This window comes from Microcebus murinus, chromosome 23, assembly GCF_040939455.1.
Source record: "Microcebus murinus isolate Inina chromosome 23, M.murinus_Inina_mat1.0, whole genome shotgun sequence".
Classification (NCBI taxonomy): Eukaryota; Metazoa; Chordata; class Mammalia; order Primates; family Cheirogaleidae; genus Microcebus; species Microcebus murinus.
The window spans coordinates 8,396,923-8,421,469 of NC_134126.1; the positions used below are offsets into that span (position 1 = coordinate 8,396,923).

Here is a 24,547-nt window from a genome sequence, read left to right on the forward strand (position 1 = left end):
TCCCTGCTATCTCAATATCTATTGCAGGATAACAGATCAAGAATGATCCCAGACCTGGCCTAACCCATTAATTCCGGCCTCTCAGGTTAATTTGATTTCTAAAGAGAGTCATTTTTGAGTAAACCTATTTCCCTCCATCTATTGGTTCTCCCAAATATCTATTCATCCACCTCAGTGATCTTCTATTGCTCCTCAACATAATTCCTCTTTCCCCTCTCCCATAACCCATCTTACCAGAGAGGCATATGAGCCTCTGAACCCCACTGGGGAGTTGAATCATCATTTTCTGGGGTTCCTGTGTATGCATGTTAGATAAATTTGATACCTTTTTGGATATTAATTTGCTCTATTGTGAGTTGAGTTTTTAGTAAACTTTTCAAGAGCAGAGATGACGTTTTCTCTTCGCCCCCTCAGTCACACCAGCCAGCTTGTGTGTCCTCAGACACCTTGAAGCATTACCCATCTTAGGGCCTTTACATCTAGTTGCAAAGCTCTTTCCTAGATATCAGAATGGCTTGCTCCCTTACCTTTAGCTGCGTACCAAAATATTCACTTCCAGTGTGGCCTTTTCTGAATGTCCTACTTAAAATTGAAACAATTATTTCACTCCAGGGCCTGAGCGACTCATGTTCATTGCAGCACTTACCACCGTCTGATTTACTATATTATAAATACATATTTGTTTGTTGTCTTCCCATCCCCTTCTATGAGAATCGAAACCCGATGGGAGCAGAAACATTTGTCAGTCTGGACTCTAGAACAAGCCTAACCCATCTTAGGTGCTTAGTAAACATTTGTTCAATGAATGGATATATGAAAGCAAATACAATTTATTGAACATTAGCTCTACCCAGATTATGTCAAAATACATTTTCTTTTCAATTCAAACAAGAACCTTGGTTTTATAAAAAAATGCATACTAAAAGAAAATGCAATTTTTATCTTCCCTTTACAAGCAGAATGCCCCTAGAAATGAAAGAAGGATATCCAGTGAAATTGCCTTGTAATCAGGGTGAGACCTCCTGGTAAAGCAACAGATGGTGTTTGCTAGCAAGAGAAAGCTATCTATAAAGTGTTTTTAGTAGGATGCGTTCGGTCTGTCTGGAATTGCTCATGGTAAAAAAAAACTTGGAATTGATGGATTTATGGAGAATGACCCTGGAAAATGTTATCTAAGCTCCCTGAGCTTAAAGGTGCTTTATAATGGAAATAAATATTTTGTGAGTAAGCAATGTAACAGTGTAAATGGCTGGAAGATCATATGTCAGTCTAGGCCAGATATGGCAACAGAAGATTGGTTGAATTGGAGTATTTAGCCCTGGACTAATCCCTCCTTTGCCTTTGGCTTACATTTACATGTACTTTGAATTACTAGGTAAAAACTTTGAATTGGGCAAGATCTCTGGTTTATGTAAATCAAATTTGGTCGTCTTATTTTTATATTATCTTAATAAATACATTTTTATTGAGCATCTAATATGTGCTCCTTTCCTTCAAACTTTTTAATGGATTTTTCTTGTCTTGAGGAGAAAAATTCAGTACTTTTAACATGCTTCCCTTTGCCTGCATGTCATAGGCTCTAGCTCTCTGTTTCGCTTATCTCCCATATGATTTTTTAAATTGTTATTTTTTAATTAATAGAATTGAGCAGTTTTAGGTTTGCAGAAAAATTGAGTGGAAAGTACCCATATACCTCTCACACTCTCCCCCTCTAGTTTCCCCTCTCATTAACATCTTGCTTTAGTGTAGTATATTTGTTACAATCAAGGAGTCATTTTTGTTCACTAAAGGTCATAGTTTACCTTGGGTTCACTTGTGTCATACAGTTCTGTGGACTTTGACAAATGTGCAATGACCTGTATCCACCATTACAGTGTCAGACAGAGCAGTTTCACGGCCCTAAAACACCCTGTGCTCCACCTATTCCCTGCCCCCGCCTTGCCCAGAGCCTCTGGTAGCCCTGATCTTTGTATGGAGTCCATTGTTTTGCCTTTTCTATTAGTAGAATGTCATATAGTAGTGTCACACATTACAATATGTATGTAGCCTTTTCCAGACTGGCTTCTTTCACTTAGCATTTAAGACATTTCCATGTCTTTTTTTGGCTTGATAGCTCACTTGTTTTATTAGATTACTAGCAGGATTGGATAAGAGCTCCTGTTGCTTTACATCCTTGTCAACATCTGCTTTGCCAATCTTTGGGATTTTAGTCATTCTAAGAAGTATGTAGAGAAGTGCTTTCTTTTTCCTCTTCTGGGGTTGCTGTCTGCAGGCACTCAAAATGGTCCAACGTTTGACATACCCTGTGGTAGGCTTTCCTACAATACAGCCTCTAACAGAACTTGGCTGTCCCGAACCCCTGGTAATAGAATTGTTTACCTTTATACCAAGAAGGTTGGGAAAGCACCAAAATCTGCATGTGGTGTGTGCCCAGGTGGACTTCGAGGGGTTCGTGCTGTGAGACCTAAAGTTTTTATGAGGTTGTCTAAAACAAAGAAACATGTCAGCAGGGCCTATGGTGGTTCCATGTGTGCTAAATGTGTTCGTGACAGGGTCAAGCTGCTTCCCTTATCAAGGAGCAGAAAATCGTTGTGAAGGTGTTGAAGGCACAAGCACAAAGCCAGAAAGCTAAATAAGAAAATGAACCTTTTTTGAGGAATAAAAATTAAAAGGCTTGTTCTGTGGGGAAAAAAAATAAGTACATAGAGGTATATCTATGTCATTGTTTTAATTTACAATTCCCTAATGACATATGATATATATAACTTTTTCATAGGTTTTGAATGATTTATCTTTTTTGCTGAGGTGTCTGTAAGTGTGTTTGCCCATTTTTAAATTGGGTTGTCTATTTTCTTACTGTTGAGTTTAAAGTGTTCTTTGTATGTTTTATATACTAGTCCTTTAACAGATATGTACTTCGTAAATATTTTCTTTTAGCATGTCTTTTCATTCTCTTAACAGTGTCCTTCACAGAAGTTTGAATTTTAATTAAATTCAATTTAACATTTTTTTTTTCTTTCATGGATTGAGATTATGATTTTGGTGTTGTATCTGAAAAGTCATCACCAAACCCAAGATCAATTAGGTTTTTTCTTATGATCTAGGAATTTTGTAGTTTTGTGCTTTGCTTTTAGACAGAGGATCATTGTGAGTTAATTTTTGTGAAAGATATAACGTCTGTGTTGAGATTCATTTCTGACATGTGGATGCCCACTTGTTTCAGCATTATTTGTTGAGAAGACTATCCCTTCACCATTGAATTGCCTTTGCTCTTTTGTCAAAGATCAGTTGAATATATCTGTGTAGGTGTATTGGTGGGCTCTCTCTTCTGTTACATTGATTGATTGGTCAATCCTTTTTACCTACTACCACACTTAATTACTTTAGCTTTATAGTAAATATTGAAGTTGAATAGTGTCAGTCCTTTGAACTTGTTCTTCTCTTTAAATATTTTAACTATTCTGAGTCTTTTGCCTTTTCAGATAGATTTTAACATCAGTTTATCTATATCCAAAAAATAATTTGGGATTTTGATTGTATTGAATCTATAGATCAGTTTGGGAAGAATTAACATTTTGACAATATTAAATCTTTCTAAACAGGTACATGAAATATCTCTCCATTTATTTAGATCATTGATTTCTTAGAGTTTTATACTTTTCCTCATATATCTCACATACATTTTGTTAAATTTATATCTAAGTATATCGTTTTTGTTGGTGCTAATGTACATGATATTTCAAATTTCAATTGTTTCTTGCTGATTTATAAAAAAGAAATTAACTTTTGTATTAACCTAGTGTACTGCAACTTGCTATAACTGCATATTAGTTTCACTGCCCTATATTTTTACATTTCTTTCTTTAGCAGACTAGTTTTACTTGCTTGAAAGCCTCATGTTCTTCCTAACTTGATACTATTAACACATTCTCTACTCAACCTGAAACACACTTCTCTACTCTCTGCTTTCTAACCCATTACTCCTATTTCAGATCTTCAGTGGATACTAGTTTAGTAAAGATTTCCCTAAATAGCTCTTTCTCACCCATATAAACAGATTAATGTAAATCTTCCCCCCTGAATTTCTGCCTGGCAATTAGGCATGGTCATAGTTCTATGTCTATCAGCCTTATTAGACTATAAGCTTGTTGGAAGCAGGTAGTATGCTTGTTCTAAATATTGCTATTTCCCCCATTTTTATCATGCAAAAGTCATTCACTGCCTTTCTATTTACACATTAAGTAGCATCAAATCTCTACATGCATGCTTAAGTTATCCCCACTATAATAATTTTGAAACTATATAGACAATACAATATTCTCTAGTTTTGTTTTCCTTTCTGAGCTCTGATAATTCTAATAATCCTGCCTTGAATTTTTGATACATTATTTAAATAAATACTATTTCACTTAATCTTCAAATAACAGTCTGTATCTTTTAATTCTTCCCAATCCTAATTTTACCTAGACCAAAAAGGAAAGTGTAAAAGTTTTCATCATATTCTTCTACTTCCTTTTCTCTCTTTAAAATTAAATGCTTCTGAGTTCCATCCAACTCGTGATACCAAAATTAATAAAACTGTCATATAGAGCACACACCATGAAATGTATTATATCTAGCTATGGTGGTTGGGGAAATGGCATTTAGTTAATTCAATATATGTTTTGAATGCATGAATAATTACATTGTTAATATAATTATATATCATATTGTAAATTATATACTATACTATTATATATTATACTCTATAATATATAATATAATGACTCATATATTAATATATTGTTTTCTCACAGCTGGAAAGAGTAGAGTAAAAAAAATAGTAAACCTTATCAATGTGATGGATTTCTTGTTATCTAGAAAGTATATTTGATCACAGTTACAAAATCATCTTAGAATTAAGCTGTGCTATGGCTATATTTGACAGTTCTTTTCTCTGTTGTTCTTAGAAACATTCTCAATTCTTTTCACAGTTTTACGAGTTAGGTTGTAGTCTATGTAGAATATTAATTAACATTCTCAGTTTTGGAAATAAGGATATGCAAACCACGTTCTCCTTCAATTTCTTCTATTTTCTCTGCAAAACTCAAACCCAGAGTCTTGTTGAATGTGGTTTTGTTTTCTTTTACTTCTACTAGTTATAAAAATGAGATACATAAGAGCTTTAGAGACTGGGAAATGAAACTGTAAATAAGGCTCAAGGCTCTTCATACGAGAAGGACTCCCTGTACCTGATAGAGACACCCATATTTATAAAACAGAACCAAATGGCCATACCAAGGTGAGAGAAGAGTGGTCGCGCATCCTTTGTTCTTGGAAAGGTCTCTCTTGACAAACATTCTACTTTATGCCCCTGCGCAAAATCAGTTCCTGTAACAAAACCAGGATAAACTGCAGTCAAAACCTAGGCCAGAAACCCCCTACCTGCTGCTTGAAAAAATATCTGGCAGAGACGTCTGGTTTGGGGCTTGGGAAGCCACCCAATGAGAGCTGACTTTTTCAACCAATTGGAATGAAACAAGCTTGACTCCTTCATTTGCATAAAAGGATTCTCAGCAAGAGAACTTTCCCTACTGAAGCCAGATCCTTCTTTTGTTCTTTGGAGAGTGCACTTTCACTTGTACTGAAGGTTGCACCTTCCCAATCTGCAGATTTCTTTTTAATAGAAAATAAAGCTCCCTTTTTCCTTCCACAAATTTCATGGTCTTTTGTTAACAAGACAAAATAGGCAAAAACTGCATATCTCATGTATATTGTACGTGAATTAGCTCTTGTGTCATATGTACTAAGATGTATTGAACCTATCATAATTCTTTGTCCACTTATATATTAAATGTTCACTACTGTTAATTTCAATTATTTAGTGTCTTCTATAACCTACATACTAATAGTATCAAAGAAAAAAAGCTATAATCTTCAAAGAACTTGGACAGCAGAGGGAAAAGGATGAATTAATGTGGCAAATGCTATGATAGAGTTAGGGATAAAGTGTCCTGGGACAGGAGGGGCACCTAAGTTGCCCGGTGTAGTGGAGCAGGAGTCAGGAATGCTTCCAGAAGTGATGACATATAATGTACTTGGAGTCCATATACTCATGCAAATCTCCTTCCATCAACCATGCAAAACATTATGCCAGGATTAATCCTGAAATAAGCTTGATAAGCACTTAGACACATAAATTTCTAGCACTCAAGTTTTTGGGTCCTGTCAGTCATTGTTTTAAGCTACTGTATGAGGCATTTAAAGACCCAGCAGCACTGATAGTTATATTCAATTAAATTTAGTTAAAAATTATTTGTTGTTGAATCTGCTATTTTCAAAGTATTATGGTAGGTTGTGATAAAATACAGGATGAGGTAGCCATTATCCCTGCTCTTGCTAGACATAAATTCCAATGGAAGAATTCTCTCTGGCTTACCTCAATTTACGTATTTATAAGAAAAAAGTAGGGGAATTATTTTAGCATATGGTTATTCCTAGTTGACTTGCACATTTTATTTAATTATTCAGTAGGAATAGTCTTTGTTGCAGATATTTTCAATAACAAGTTTATTTCTAGGCCTAAATAAAAACCAAAATGTAACAAAATTTGTAAAATGGCTATGTGCTTTAACTTACTAGCTAGCTGTAACAGGTATTTTGCAGGTGCACTATTGAATTTATTTTTAAAAAGTGAGGACCTTTTGATGGGATCAAGGACACTGCAAGTGTAATTTGTTAAATGAAACCTTGCTAGGGTGAGGGCACTGCTCCTGGGGTGCTACTAAATGGAGACAGCATGGCAGCTGCCCTTTCTTTGGCATGGTATTAACAGGACTCTACTCTTAATAGTGGCATTGGGATGATTGACAGGTAGCTCTGGAGAAATGCCTCAGAGTGACTACCTCTGGCTCAAGAAATCCAGGCAATGGAAGGCAGTTGCTGCTGGCATTATTGAATTATTATTCAATAACTATTACAATATTTGAACCAAATATTGTATTTACTTAGAATTACTTATTTCTAAAAATGTAATGATTAGTAAATTGAGTAAAAAGGAAAATCTTAGTATAAATTTTTTTATCATTTGGAAAGTTACAATTTAAATTAACTTATATGTTAGTTTTAAAAATATATATGACAAAAAGGAATGGAATGATTTGGGGAGAGAGCAAAAAAGGATTATTCAGGGTTCATTCATTTTCTTTAGTAGTCTTCATTCAAAAAATGTTTTTTACTGATTTTATGATATGTGTAAGGAAGAAAGCTGGGCTAGATCTTTACAGAATTGATAGCTACACCATAAGAAGAAAAATCCTTTGTGGAAGGGCAAGAGAACTTAACCAGGATTAAACTTTGTTTATTTAGTAGCGGTGCAGAAAATAGAGTGCTGAGAGAAATTGTTGGAGGCAGAGTGTGACCTGTGAGGACACTGTTATATTTTCTATAAAAGAAATCAGAGACCTGAATTAGAGGTATAGCAACGGTATGAGCATGAAGATTTCATAGTTCACAGCTATGTAATTGATAGAGAGGAAGATAAAAAAGATAAAATTGATAAGTTGCACAACATTTAAAAATATATGACTCCATTATTTAGAGCCTGGTTGACAGAAAAAATGGCAATAATATCAACAGTTAGAGATAGTATACAATTAGGCAATGACCAAATCACATAGAAAAATAGACCCACAATCTGCATCAAACAAAGAAGCAAAGCCACACTTTCTACAGTAATTGGCCTGACCATTTGGTCAGGACACGATCAATACCTTACAGCTACCCTATTTTACCCCCAACTTAGGACTAACTGGAGAAAGCCAAATATGCTCTTCTAAAACATCAAACAGGTTATCCTACACCTAGTTAGCTCTCCTGCAGCTTCCCCAAGATGGCAGCCCCTGGTCAAAGCCTCCTGAAGACTTCTCTTGTGGCCAGTATAAAGCCTCCCCACTCCTCTTGCTACTTTTGGCTCTTCCAAACACAAGTGGAGGTGGCTTGACTCTCTTCAAGCTCTGAATAAACAGCCTTTGTTTGTTCTCATTTGGGTGGTCTTTGTTTCTTTCTACATGAAAAGGAGTCGAGATTTTACAAAAAGTCAAAATGATGGGTTAACTTATATACTTGATTAGGTGTTGTACAAAGACCTCTGTTTAGATCTGTCCAATAGACAATTCAATATTAAAACATTATTTCTGAAAAAACAAAACTTCAAATTGTTACACCAGCCCAATTGACAATATTCAGTGAGCTAAGGAAAAATGGTTAGCAAAGTGAAAACAAACAAAAACAACTGTCCAATGGGTTAGTAAAATTTAGCATTGTTAAATACAAAATGTACTGGGCCTTTGAGGAGATGGTTTTATTCAGGCTGTTGCAATAGGGAGAACTTCTCATTAATTAGGAATGTATTAAAGAAAAGGAAGGGAGCCTCAGGTTTTATAAAAGCAGCTAAACAAAGAAGTTATCTATGAGTGTTAGGGAGACATGAGGAAGCATAGAGGCAAGTCTTATTTAGAAATATTCTAGGGCATGGTGATTCTTCTAGATCACCACTTTCCAGCAACACTAATGGGTGGGACATTCTTACCAGCTCCTGCTTTTCGGAAGCACGTAGCTCAGATAAAATTCAACATTTCCAGCATCAATATTGAATGCTGCTTGGGAAATATAATTAAAAATAAAATCTCGGCTGGGCGTGGCGGCTCACGCCTATAATCCTAGCACTCTGGGAGGCAGAGGCGGGCAAATTGCTCTAGGTCAGGAGTTCAAAACCAGCCTGAGAGAGACCCTGTCTCTACCAAAAATAGAAAGAAATTAATTGATCAACTAATATATATATATATACAAAAAATGACCTGGCATGGTGGCACATGCCTGTAGTCCCAGCTACTCGGGAGGCTGAGGCAGGAGGATCACTTGAGCCCAGGAGTTTGAGGTTGCTGTGAGCTAGGCTGACGCCACGGCACTCACTCTAGCCTGGGTGACATAGTGAGACTCTGTCTCAAAAAAATAATAATAATAAATAAAATAAATAAAAATAAAAAAATAAAATATCTTCCTATCCCAGTAACCTTCTCCACAAAAGTAGATGAGAAAGAAAACAGTTTTATTTATTCAATAAGCAACAATCCAGAATGCGATGCATCCCACCATCAATCTGCCACGAGACTACACAGACAGAAAGGAATCTCCCTTTTATACAGCCTCACAGACACAATCCCTTACATACGTGTTCTCAACATAAACAATAACTAGTCCTCAAGTTAGAGGCCCTGACAGCACTGTTAGTCACAGCTAGTCCATCCTGAATTAAATTGGGAACGGGATTGAACATCTGTGTTAACTAATCTAAAGGAAAAACAAACTTGTCGTATCTTTGACAGGATGTTGATTGGAAGTGAGAAGCCCCTGTTAGGCTTGAATTCTTCTAAGAAACTGGGAGATAGAAGAGCTATTAATATTTTCCTTGATAATTGCACTTCAAAGAGGTGCTCTCTGAGTGGTAAAGCTGGAAAGAAGTTTATTTAACTTTTAAGAAGATATACATACATTTAAAAAAGACCTAGGAAAAATATTTACACGTTTTCTTAAGAAAGTGATCTAAGAAAGAAGTGAGAATGAGTCTCTTGACTTCTTTTTAACAAGACAATTTTTTTTCTTTTCTTTTTTTTATTTGTACTTACTTGTACAATGCTTACTTACCCCTCACTACCAGTGAATCTTTGGGTTAATTTCTTAACCTCTAACCTCAGTTTCCTCATTTGTTCATTGGGGCGATGGGGCTCAGAAAACAGTACCCTAAAATGAGGCAGCAGAAGCAAAAGTTTTCTTCTGACCTTCCCTTGTCCTCCTTCCTCTCAGTCCCATTCTTCCTTGAGGCTAGACGTAGAATCTAGAATCTCTCTTCTAGAACCACGGGGAGTCGTGAAAGCTAGAACCCCTTTCCCCAAGAGCCTTATGGACCAATGGAACCCAGGGACAGGCAGTAACCGGCATATCAATTACGGTTTTGTTAAAGACGATTGTAACTCTTCTTTTCTCATGCCCTCATAGAAAACAATACCCCCTTAGAAAGGAAGCATTGAAAAGAATACAACGTATATTGAACAGATTTCTAATCCGTCCCTGTCAGTCCCACATGATATGCCAATTTTACCTGTCAAGAGACCCCACACCAAGGCGTATAGGTTTGTGCAGCATCTAAGTGCTATTAATGAAACTGTACAAGTCATACACACTATGGTACCAAATCCATATACTCTATTGACAGTGATACTAGGTCATTATGAATGGTATTCAGTACTGGATTTAAAGGATTATTTCTTTTGCATTTCTTTGGAAAAGAAGACTCAACTCTCTTTTGCATTTGAATGACAGGATCCTGAGACTAAGATGACCTCACAGTGCTTCTGTACTGTGTTGTTTAAAAACTCTCCTACACACTTTAGTGAGAACTTGGCAAGAGACTTATGGGACCTGCAATTGGATCAAGGGATTCTATTACAATATGTGGATGATTTACTTATAGCCATCCCTGATTATAATCATTGTCTTGCAAATACAGTGGCTGTGCTAAATCCTCTAGCCTCAGGTGGTTATAAAGTGTCACCTACAGAAGGCACTATTTACAAACAGCAAGTTACTTATTTGGGATTCCAAATTAGCAAGGCAACCCACAGCCGAATGTCAGACCAAAAGCAAGTCGTCTTGAATCTTAAGGTGCCCCAAAATAAAAGGCAACTTTGTGGGTTCCTAGGAATTGCAAGATTCTCTCATATCCGGATCCTAATAGCAAATCCCTTATAAGAAGCCCTTAAAGGGACAGATGCGGTTCCGGATCTGGACCACAGGCTATCAAAATGCCTGTGAGACACTAAAGCGAAGTGTTATGACGGGCCCTGCTTTGGGGTTGCCTGACTTGCAAAATGAATTTCAATTGTACTTTCATGAAAACAAGGAAGGGGCCCTGGAGCTCCAGTGCAGGGGCTGGGAACCACCCACGGCCAGTGGCTTGTGCGTCAGAGCAGCTCAGCAATTCCGTGAGGGGGTGGCCTCCTTGCCTCTGGGCAGTGGCAGCTACTTTCAGTCTGTTGCAAGAGGCTGAAAAATTCACTTTAGGACTTCTTATGGTACATGCCCCCCTCCAGGTTCTGACTTTGTTGGAACAGAGGGGCGTTATTGGCTGACTGCCGTAAGGCTGGGAAAATACCGGGCCATCCTTTCGGATAATCCCAACATTAAATTAAAGATTGTGTCTACTCTTAATCTTGCAACCCAGTTACCAGCTGAAGAGAGTGACCATGACTGTTTAGGGCTTCTGGAGGCTGCTTATTCTAGCAGGATGGATCTGGCAGGTCAGCTGATGCCAGAGTCGGATTGGAAACTTTTCACTGATTGGAGCAGTTTTGTGGACAGCAGAGAAGGGCTGGATATTCAGCGGTTGCGGAACAGCCGGTGCGGGAAGCAATGGCACCGACTCCTGGGACTTCAGCCCAGACAGCTGAGCCGATTGCTTTAATCAGAGCTCTTCAGTTATCTAGAGGGGAAAAGGTAAACATTTACACAGGCTCTAAATATGCTTTTATAATTGTGCATGCTCATGGAGCCATTTGGAAAGAAAGGGGACTCCTTAAGGCAAGAAATAAGGATATTAAGTATGGCACCGAAATAATGGCCCTGACACAGGCTGTGGCCTCGCCCGAGCAGGTGGCCATCATGCACCATCCCGGTCATCAAAAAGGGGACAGTAGGTTGCAAAATAGAATCAGGCTCCTCATGGGGCTGCTAAAAATGATTTGTTCCTCAGAGCCTTGATACCCCTGTTGGATTTAGATCAATATAAACCCCACTACGTGGATAAGGATGAAAAACAGAGCTAAAGATTAGGCTTTGACATTTGGGATGACACAGCTAAATGGAGAAATGATTCTAATGGACTAATTCTTCTATCTACAGCCTTGATTTGGCCCCTTCTGAGGCACCTACATGCATGCACACAAATGGACATGTTGTCTTAATGGATTTGGTGGGACCTCAGTTAAGAGCACCCCAGTCACAACAAAGTATACAACAGATAACACAGATCTGCCCCTATTGCTCAAGATAACCCCAAACAGAAAAGTAACCTGTTGCACAGAGTACCCAACATGTGGGGGCCCATTCTTCTGATGATTCACAGATTGATTTTACTCAGCCTAAAATGACTGGAAACTTCAAATGTTTGCTTGTATTAGTAGAAACATTCTCAGAATGCATAGAGGCTTATCCTACCCAAGTAGAGAAAGCATCCAATGTCACCCAAGATCTTCTGAAGAAACTTATTCCAAGGTATGGACTCCCTTCCTCCGTACAGAGTGATAATGGACCCTCAATTCTGTTATCGAAAGCTTGGCATTTGTCCCAAGGCTCCATCAGAAGAACCAGGACTAGTGGCTTGAGGAGAAAGAAAGAGAAGTTTATTAATTTGCCAGCAAATGAGGAGATTGGCAGACTTCCATCTTAAAGTACCAAAGTCCTGCCTCTGAGTAGGAATATGGAGCTTTTAAAGGAGAGAATTTTAGCTTCAGGCTATTGTTGCTCAACTATGGCTGCTGGTTCTGATTCATCCCATCTTCAGCTAAGACAATCTCATGACTTCCACCTGTACAATTCCCTTGAGCCATCTCCTGTGTTACAGAGAACAAAGAACACTCCCTGCCCTTCCTGGCCACTAGCCTAGGGAAGGATGTAGATTTTAATTCTCAAAAAGGACATTCACCTGTCCCTCCCAACCACTGGCCTGAGGCAGGGATGCAGGTTTTAATTCCCAAAAGGAATGAGGGAGGTTTTAGTGAGACAAAAAACAATTTTTACCCTTTTTTGGGGCCATTCCCCCTGTTATAGGCAGAACAAAATTATTTATGGAAATGAAATCAATATTTGAACATACCAGATATAAGAAATAAATAGGCGACAGCCCAAAGCACAACAACCATGTTCCAACAACCAACCATTGAGGTTGGTTTGGGGTGGGTAAAGCAGTGTGAGATATAGGAAACCAAGGAAGAAACATGAGTCTGATCAAAAAACACATCTTAGATAATTAAAATGGGAACAAGCTACTCATGGTATGGGAGACACTTTAGCCTACAACACAAAATAGCTTGTCTTTAAAGTTATACAAAACAAAACAACTGAACCAAAATAATGGCTTTCTAACTAATTAAAAACAAAACTTGTTATCCTCTTTAAATGTGCTTAAAAAATTTTAATTGGAAGCTGCAAGTCTTCTAACATCTGTTAGACGTTTTGCCAAATGTATCAAGATGAGAGCTGCTTTAACCTTTTTTGTAACTCATTTTAATGTCTTCAAACACAATGTTACACATATTCCATGAATTTCTTCATATGAAATAAGCTCCCAATTAAAACTAAAGATCTTGTTTCTCCATTTTCTGTAACTGCTACCCTATATGGCAATACTTTTTAATTATATTATATTTTCAGAAAAATGAGAAAAAAATCCACAGTTTTCCTTAAGAAAAATTAGTCTGTTTCAAATTTTATTTATAAAGAAAAGTAAGCAAAAATCATAAAAATTGTTTATTTACTGAATTGTGTAAAGCTTAATAATACTTAGATAATAATGTGTTAATTTATTTGCTTTTGTGTTTAAACATATTTAATATAGAATTATCAACATAATATACTGTCTACTTGGTAAAAATATTATTTCTTTCTGATATCTAATGTTTAATTGATGTATTTATGCACAAATAATATTTTTTAAAATCCAAGAAATAATTTTTATTTCATCTTTATTTTTCAAAATAGACTGATAGCCTACTACTGTTGATAGAACTAGCTATCTTTTTAAATTTGAAAATGCTCCTTTTCCCCTAGTAATGAAACATAAGCTAATTGGTTAAAAAGTAATCATGCCAATTATTCTCTTGCTATCATATTCAAATCTTTAATTCTCTTATCTAGTAATAAAAGGATCTTGTTTCAGGAACTATTAGAGAAAATTGGTGGAAACCTTTTTACCATTGTTCATTCAACTAACACATGGCGTAACAGAGATTAATTTATTCCTGGATCCATTTCACAGTGAAAGGGTCTGTCCATCCAGGTGTGGTCACATTCTTAGTCTTGCAGACAGGGGAAGAAAAAAGCATTGTTCATCTTTGTGGATCAAGATCTTAGGCAGATAAAGGCCCATGCTTTGGGAGAGGCTGTGAGTGGGGAGGTCAGAGAGACCATAAGATTTCTTCAGTTCTGTATATTAAAGTGCCTTATTTTGAGGTATTAGTTTCTGAGCCCCAGTGTTAGGTAGATAGTGAGAGATTCCAGGTCTCCTATGGTTGAAAGTGGGCACTTTGACTTGATGCAATTACCCTACCTTAATCGTCTCCTTACCTGGGGAGGAGGAAATACCCTAGAATCTGTCAATTATAAAGCCAGTTGCAAAAGAATGCAGAGGACTCTCTAGCCCACATGTGAGCCCAGCAGCATGGGTACCCTAGAGTCCAGAAATTGACCTAGAACTACCTGCATGTGTAGTAGTAATGCAACTTCCAACTGTCCAATCAAAGTGGTTCCATGGTGACATCTGAGCCACTAGGGAGGCCCCAATCTCAGCACTGTAAAACAAGATGCAGACCATAACCAATCCCTTTCCTGTGCCCTTCCTTTGGCTCTCCCTTAGCTGTGACAGTGGGTCAGGTCGTCATTTGTGGCATATGTATCATGCTCTGTAAACCTATATCCTGCTCTTGCCCTATTATCCCATCTTTCTCTCCTCAATAAATCTCATTTTGTGCTTGCCTTACTTTTTTTTGTTGTTGTGTTTTCTTTGATTTTTTTTTTTTTTCAACATGAAGAAAAGAACAGTGAATTACTTTGGTATGTCTGGTTATTCTTCGGCCATGAGCACAAGAACCAACATTTTCACACTGAAGCCTGACACCAGCAGCTCTTAGAGAAGATTCCACTCTATATGACCCTCAGTCTTTTGCACTTAACTTTTGTTTCCCTTAAATCGGTGACATTTGTTCACAATGTCATTTATACCATTTTACTCATTATTTCATGTAAATCACATCAAAGAATATGGGAGGAAAAAGAAAATGATTTCTTGAAGTCTGAATGCTTTGGAAAGATTTCCTTTGAAAATATTTTAAGATTCAGTTTATTTAAAAAAATATTTTGCAAAAGAACTGTGCAAATAACAATTACGAAAGATAGAAAATTTCATGTGAAAATCTAGAAGGAGTATGCATTCATCTTGATTCATAAGTCTTTGTGAAACCATCCTTGATAAAATTAATGTAGGGCCACAAGTTGGGAACTGTGGTAAAGGCCTAAATTCTGCAAAGTATAGTTATAGTTCAAATATAACCCCCATGGCTCCCTGGCTTGCTTTCCTACAGTTGCTTACTGCTCACGAGTCATGTAACTGGTGGTAATAAGATTTGCTGCTTTCTTAATGGCTGCCATAGATGACATCACCATTGTGAAATCTGAAGCTGGTCTTTGAGATATTTCCCAATCCTTGCATTCCAGTGGACCGACTGACCCAACCAGACCAGAGGCACATACCAAGGAACTGACTCAACTGATCTTGTCACCCCCACCTAAGAACTGGCTCATCACAAGAAGGCAATTTCTACACTCCTACAATTTTACTCCCAATCCAACCAATCAGCAATACTGATTGCTTAGCACCTTGCACACCAAACTGTATTTAAAAAACCTAGTCTCCAAATTCTCAGAGAGATAGATTTGGGAAATTTCTCCCATATCCTCACTCAGCTACCCCACAGAAATTAAACTCTTTCTCCACTGAAACCCCTGGTGTCTCAGTGTGTCAGCTTCCTTCTGTGCAGTGGGCAATAGAACCCAGTTGGTTGGTAACATTTATGTTTTCATTTTATTTAAGAGAGATTGAAATAAACAATTACTAATAATGTCTATGGTTGTGTTTTGTGTGAGAAAACAATGCTGACCTGCAACATGGACCCATAGCCACTGAAATGACCTTGACTCTCTATAAAAATATTATCAATAGCAACAAAAAATAAGTTATGATTGCTGCCTTCAAAGTATGTTTTCTTAAATTAGGCCAATTATAGGATAAATTGTATCACAAGAGGAGGCCTTTAATGTATGAGATAATGACCTCATTATACACAGTAAAATAAGCACAATGTACAAATAGGCATTTTGATAAGGAAATTTATGTAAAGTGTCACATTCTTCCTATTTACTTGTAAGTAGATAGTGCATATACATAGACATGGCACTGGTGGAAGATGAAATGGCAAGTAAGGAAGTATTTTTATCAACAATAGGGAGTTAAAAGTGCTCATTGGATTTGACTTATTGATTAGCACAATACTGAAAAAAGTGGACAGTTAAGGTTTAAAGAATAAATATGCTCATGAAAAATTATGGAAAAATTATGTCTGTTTCAGCTCTGACATGTAAAGAGCATAGGTGTCTTCGGTCTCTGGCTTTTATAACAAAAAATAAAAAAGCTGAAAAAACTGAAAATCAATGACTTTTCTTGAGCCCATTAAAAAACTAAAGTCCCACAGTAAAGACCACCCTGAAATCTGGAGAGACAGATGAAGCCGAAGAGTCACAACTAAGGTCTGCTTAAATGGAGCAGACGCAACTGGAGCAATAAACTGTCAAGAACTCTGAAATGGTGATTTCAGAGAACACCTGAAGGCTGAGTGTGGATTAGCTTGGAAGTAAGAAACTACTGGGAGCCATCAATAACTAATAACTTTCCAGAACAAAGCACTAGGCACAGATGAGTTCACTGATAAATTTTACCTAAATATTGAAGAAAGAAATACTACTAATTCTCTATAATATATACCAGAAAATAGAAGCAAAGGTATGTTTTTTAACTTAGTTTTTGAGGCCAGCATTACTCTAATACAAAAACTAGATAAAGCTATTACAAGAAATGAAAAGTATAGAACAATATCTCTTATGAATATAGATGTAAAAATCCTTAGCCAAATAATTGCAAATTGTATCCTACAATATATAAAAAGAATTATAAATCACAACCAAGTGGGATTTATTTCAGGTATGCAAGGCTGATTCAATATCTAAAAATCAATATAGTTAGTGACATAAACAGAAAAAAAATCACATAATAATATCAGTTAATTCAGAAAAAAACATTTAACAAAATTGAATCCACATTCATGTTAAAAATTCTAAGTAAACTGAGAATGTAGGGGAACTTCCTCAACTTGGTTAAAAAAAAATAGAAAAGCTATTTAACATTTTACTTATTGAGGAGTTAAAGGACATGATTTCTCTAAGACTGTGAACAAGCCAAGGCTGTTCTTACTCAACAGTCCCATCCAACATTATCTGGAAGTCCTACATAATATAGTAAAACAAAACAAAAGCAAAGCTTATACAGATTAGGAAGGAAAAAGTAATGCTGTCTTTATTTGAGATAATATGATTGTCTATGAAGAAAATCCCAAATAATCAACAAAAATTCTTAAAACTAATAAATGAATATCATAAGGTTAGATGATACAAGGATAATGTCCAAGATTCAATTGTTTTCCTTTATACCACCAACAATTAAAATTTAAAATAAAACAAAGAATATTTGCAATGTAACATCTTCCCTCCAATAAAATAAGAATTAAATATTTAAAAAATCATAGAATCTTTACACAGAACACTCAAAACTCTCTTGAAATAAATCAAAGATTGAAATACATGGAAATCTGTATCACTCATGGAGTAAAGGCTCAATCATATTAAGATGTCAACTTGTTCCAATGAAACCTATACAAACAATGTAATTCCAATACAAATCCTACAAGCTATGATGTACATATTGACAAACTGACCCTAAAGTTTATATAGAAAGGCAAAAGACCTAGATTAGCCCATGTAGCTGGCTATGTTACTTAACCACTTTGTACCTATTTCCTCAAATTGTATGTGGGATTAATCATAATAAATTTCTTAAGGTTTAATAATTAAATTGTGAAAAATACTTGGAACCTTAATGGAACATAGTAAACCTTAAGAGTACTACCTACTAATATCATTATCTGTAACATTATTTTTAAATTTATTTTTCATTTTAAAATAAGTTTCACTTATAGAAAAATTAAAATATAGTAAGAAATTTCTCTTATACTTTTCACCAAGCTTCCCATAATTATATCAAGCATAACTATAGTACAATTATGAAAACTTGGAGATTAACATCGATACATAATTATTAACCAAACTATAAAACTAATTTCAATTTCTCCAGTTCCCACTACTGTCCTTTTCTGGCTGTCACCACTGCTTTTCATTGTCATGTCATTTTCATCTCCTCTAATCTCTGACAATACATTTTGTTTGTCTGTTAGTATGATCCTGACACTTATAGAATACTGACCAGTTATTTTGTATAATGTCTCTTACTTAGGGTTTCTTTGATGTCTTCTAATGATTAGATTGAGCATGTATTTTTGACAAGAATAAAATAGTAGTAATGTGATAATTTTCTCAGTCCATCACATCAAGAGAAAAATGGCCTTTGTCCCATTGCTGATGTTAACTTTGATCAGCCACTACATGTGCTGTCTGCCGGGTTTCCTCCCATAATGTTACTACTTTTTTCTTTTAATTAATATTTTTATGGGAGATACTTTAATTATTAATTAAAGGAGAAAATAGTAAATACACAGGAAAAGGGGAAGTCTGAGATGAAATTGGTTAAATTTTAGAACCCTGAGACATTTGCAAGTTAGTTGATTTGATGTTTATTATAGCAGTTGCTATTTATTCACGTATTTATGCAAAGATGGCTCCTTATGAGTCACACATTTTGCTGGTCTATGGAGACATGATGAGCATAAAAACGTTTACAAAGTCAGGGTCAAGGAGCTTGTAGGCTATTGTAGGAGACAGATATGTATTCAAAAATTAATGCAAATAAATGTAAAGTTGCAAGACAGCACATATTTGAATAGCAAATAAGTACTTTGTATACTAAAGAGAAGAGACATATAATGTTTCTAAGAAAGAGTTGTAACTTAAAGATACAAGAGACATCTTCCCTGAAGTAATAATAAAAATAAAAGACAAATGATGAATAAATCTTAATTAGGTGAGGATATTTAAAAAATCAGGACACAAATCACATGAACAGTATGATTTAACTTTCTGTAGCTAAGTAACAGAAAAATGTATCTTATATGTAATTCCATATTACATATATAGATGGTATACATGGTTTTATGGAAAAAGAAGCAATATAAGCAAAATATTTTAGAGAAAGAGAATAATTAGAAGAACTCAAAACAAAATCACTCTCTAATTAGAAGAAAGACTAAAAATTCATTTCTTCTTAACTTGTAAATTGAAAATATTCTTCAACAATATGAACAATATTTTTATATATGGTAATATCTATCATTAACATCATAAGAAAAATCACTCATTCTCACAATGGTAAATTATGCTAATAATATAAGACAAATATAAAAGGAAGTGTGTGTGTGTATATATATATATAAAAGTTATAAAAGTTTATATATATACACATATATATAAGTTGAATTGACAATAGTATCATTATTGATAGCTGGTGCGATGACACGATTGTCTTTTGGTATCCCTACCTCTGATAATAGCTGCTTCTCAGAGAAAGTGAAAACAAAGAGAGGAATAGAAACCTGCAGAAAGGTGACCAGAGTCAAAACCCATATTCCACTCTCAACAGCCACCCTATGTATAATATTATAGATAATCATTAATATAACTTATTTTTCATGATTCAAAACTGATATAAAAATGATACAAAATAGCAAAAATAAAAATTGCTAAAACATATATAGGTTAACAAATAAAACAAAGTTAAAAGCATTATCATAGTTTCTAATGGAAAGGCTCTTTAAAGAATATCAGTTATTCTTTCCTAACTTATGGAAACTTATTTTTCAATAAATTTTGTAAGCATTATTTTGAGATCATACCAAAAACATTCTAAAATGTATCAATGATGTTAGAGAAAGAATAGCTGAAAAAATTTCAAAGTTAAGGAAAACAAAGGGAAACTTGTCTTGATATACTTTAAAACATTATAAATCTACCTTATATAAACATCTAGATCTTAAACCAAACAATGGATAATTCAATTTAAACAGAAACATTAGAAACACTTAAGTCCACACAATTTTTGCAGAAATTGCTAGTATCACAAATTATTGAAAAAATGGAGATTATTTAAAAATTGCTGATAAAGAAAAAAAGAGTATTCTAACAAACAAACATAATCTTAATTCCAAGCCACCATTGCATGAGCATAAGACAAATAAAGAATGTGAATGAATAAATTGTCTGATCTAAGGATTCAGATATGTCTTATATATCAAACAATTAAAATAAATCAAACAATTAAATAAAAAAGAACAATATATTTTACTTTGTTTTATATTTTGTATGAGATAATAAAAAGCAAAATAAAATACAAATAACAAATTGATAAAGAACCACAACTATAATAGTCTAATACTCTAGGAAATTCTAATAAATAATGCAACTGATTTTCCATGAGAAATTTCACAATCAAAAAATCCACAAGAATTGTAATAGCTAATAGCATATTACAAAAAATTCCAAATTACCCTTGATCAAAACACATTATATTAATAGTTTACATGGAATGACATTGTTCTGATATATATGATAGTACTGATTAAGTGACATTTTTATATTGCCTAATGGAGAAAATGTTTTAGAAAGTAATATACAGTGTTCACAAAGGTATAATAAAATGTGCAGGTTTATAGCCTAGTGATAGCAAAGTAAAGCACTACAATTTGCCTGTAGTGCAGTTTTATATTTACCAAGATCTCATGTAAAATACAAATCCCTTTACAGATGAATTCTAAATATTTAAGCGAAGAAAATAATTAAGATCCAAGTAATTAGTCATATAAAAAAATGCTCATCCCAGTGCTATATTTAATAGCAAAAATATTAGAAGTAAAAATAAAATTATTTAGTAATGGTATAAAATAGTTAAGGTAGAAAAATACCTAGTAATGGAGGAATGTTTATTTAAACCATAATTTAATGTATCCACACAATTTAATATTAAAGTGATTTTTAAAATGAAAGTAAATATTTACTTAGAATGTTAAAAACATGCTACGAAATTTATAAGGTTAAAAATACCACAAATGTAAAATTCAGAAAAATAAAATATTTTTGGATCCAGCAATCCCACTGCTAGCTAGATATATACCCAAAGAAAAAGTAGTCATTTTATCAAAAGGACACCTACACTAAAAAGTTTATTGCAGTAGAATTCACAATTGCAAAGATGTAGAACTGCCCCAAGTGCCCATCAATTCTTGAGTGGATAAAGAAAATGTGGTGTGTGTGTGTGTATATATATATATATATATATATATATATTTACCATGGAGTACTACTCAGCCATAAAAAAGAATGGAATAATGTCTTTTGCAGGAACTTGGATGGAGCCGGAGATCATTATCTTAAGTGAAATATTTCAGGAATGGAAAACCAAAGGCCATGTATTCGCATGAATAAGTGGGAGCCAAACAATGGGTACACACAGGCACAAAGAGATGTAAAGGTCATTTGAAACCAAAAAGCAGGGAAGTTGGGAGGGGAAGTTTGATACAAAACTTATCTATTGGGTACAGTGAATGAAAACTATTCTGGTGATGAGCACACTAAAAGCTTTGACTTAAGCATTATACGAGGTACCCATGTAACAATATTTGTACCTCCTTAATATTTTGAAATAAAAAAAATATGTTTTCCTGACCAAAAAAAAAGAAAAACAATATTTTATTAATTAGGTGACTAATGTTTTTGATAAAATAATGTGAAACAGAAAGGGAATGTTGATTATAAATGATGTTAAATTCAAATAAGTTCCATTACTATGCTATTGAACATAAATTATAGAATAGATGTATTTATATACATATATAAAAACAAGTATCTATAGTTAAAAAATATTTTTTGTATGACAATATATTGAAAGATAGATGTATTGAACAATCTTATTTACAGTAGGTTTCCTTAAGTAGTTAAGGTATTGTTGATCAAATTTCCTTTGTGCGTTTACGTATTTCTGTTTTATGATGAATTTTTCTAATTTTCTTACAATAAATATTTATTATATTTATGATCTCAAAAAATAATAAACAGCATCTTCTAATAAAGTGCTTTAGTCTTATTTCTTTCAATTGTGTTCACCAAAGGTGAGGAGAAAAAAAAAACAACTAGAACCACAAAGTTTAAATCTTTATCTTCTTTCTCCCCATAATCTTCAAATATTTTGACATGATTCTCAGGTGTTTGCTAAAGCAATTCTGAACAGAGAAATACAACAGTAGGTCAAATCCTTGAAATAACACTCAGACTGCCGCAAGGACCTTGCCTGAGTCCTCCGACTTCCATGCAGAAGAAAGGAAAGGTGTACTTAGAGCAATTTCACATAGGAATAATCTATTGAGATTCCAAATTTTAAAAGTACATAAATAAGTCTTGACTTCCAATATCCTTCTAAATACCAATATTTGACCTAGAACAGAAGATCAATATTTGACCAGTATCCAGGATATATATTTCCACTTAGTGTGAAACTTCTAACGAAGAGTGCATTGTATTACAAGATCATAGATAATTTCAGCACCCTGTCCCAAATCAATGTGTACAAGGGATTAATAACTTCTGCTTCCACCAAAACCAAATTAATGCAGAATCAGGAACCTTGCTAAATCAGGAACCCACTGCCACAGTTGAAGCCTCAAGAAACACAATCGTCTCTAATATCTGTGCTACAGTAAAATGGAATATTAGTGGTATAGAAAATAACAATTATTTCTTGCCCGGTTTAAACATATACATACATGTAAAATGACAATGCATAATAACCATGATTGGGTGCATTAGAATAAAGCAATTATGTTGCCTCCATGTAGATCTATATTATTCCTCTATGATTATAATATATGCATAATTCATTACTACCACTGATTGAGAGCATACTTTTATTCCTTTCCAAAGACTCCTAAATGAATATAGTCCACCATAGACAAATGAAAGGATTATTTAAATATAATAGAGACTGTCCAAAGTGTTAATAAAAAAAAAATTAAGCTTTCTAAATTAAATATCAAATGGAAAGCTCAGCCAAGCACAGTAGCTCAAGCCTATAATCCCAGCACTTTGGGAGGCTGAGGCAAGAGAATTACTTGAGGCCAGGGCTTTGAGACCAGCCAGAGCAAGAGTTAGACCTATGTCTATATAAAATAGAAAAAATTAATCAGGTGTGGTGGCACACAACTGTAGTTCCAACTACTAGGGAGGCTGAATCAGGAGGATGGCTTGAGCCCCTCAGTTGGAGGTTTCAGAGAGATATTACCGGTCATGTCACTGTACTCCAGCCTGGAAGAAAGAGTGAGACTCTGTCTCAAAAAACCAAAAATAAATAAATAAATAAATAAAAGCTTACTAACCTTCAATAAACTTCATTTTATCCAAGTTTAATTTGTTAGATTATATAAAAATAGTGATAAAATAAAAATTTATATTTGTCATTGTTCAAAATAAAAACTCTCCTCTAAAATCACTTTATGATTCATATAATTTTAAACCAAAACATTATATAATATGCATGATTGCTTTAGCATACTCATAAAATAGCATTATATATGTTTAATATATTCTAATTTTATTAACAAAAATATTGAGGCTTACTATAGAATTTTAAGAATTTTGCTATCACAAAGTAATAATTAATATATAGTTTTATGGTTTATATACAGTGGAAAAAAATAAAAATCTTCTATGGCTGTCTCCGTGTTTCTATCCAAGTCTCAGTCTCTTGAGTAATAGAAATGTGTACACTATAAAGAAAGAGAATGCTTGCTTTCACTTCCCCTAGAGACATTTTACCTTTCACATACCATGAGATTCAGATTTGTGGCCTAGTGGTTAATCGTTTCCATCCAGAGAACTTCCTCTGATTTCTTCAAGAGCCCAGCGGTTACATTCCTGGGTAGACACCTAGGCTAAGGCATTATTTCCCTTTCAAAGAAATTCTTTCAGAGGGGCGGGGAGAAAATGATCTCTTTCCATTTTATAAATAATATTTTCCCAGTCCTGGCCCATAGTGTGAGCTCATAATGTATGCAGAATATTTTTTTAAATCTGGCTTTCAATAATGTTGCTGCTCAGGGTTTCTGGGCATGGGAGCACAGATACTATGATGTAACTTTGAAGGGATGTTGACTGTGCTATGAGCATAATAAAGCTTTTTACTCTGACCCAAGTTCATGTACTTGATATACGCTGTACAAATGTGGTAATATCTCAGGCGTTTCACATTTTCTGACTTACATATTTAAATATTTTTTCAATATTTATTTAAATAGAGTCATTAGTTAATAGGGAATCCATGAATATAAAATAGTCTACTTGCAATCTTTGGATGTTCTTAAAAGTTATTTTTTTTCCAAGCTGTAACCTTTGCAGTTGTGCTTAAACACAGTTT

The 24,547-nt window shown here is 34.6% G+C and overlaps 1 pseudogene; it reads left to right on the plus strand.

Moving 5' to 3' along the window:
- Nucleotides 1-2,281: 2,281 nt before the first annotated feature.
- Nucleotides 2,282-2,698, plus strand: LOC105876265 (large ribosomal subunit protein eL34-like; annotated as a pseudogene).
- The last annotated feature ends 21,849 nt before the right edge of the window (nt 2,699-24,547 follow it).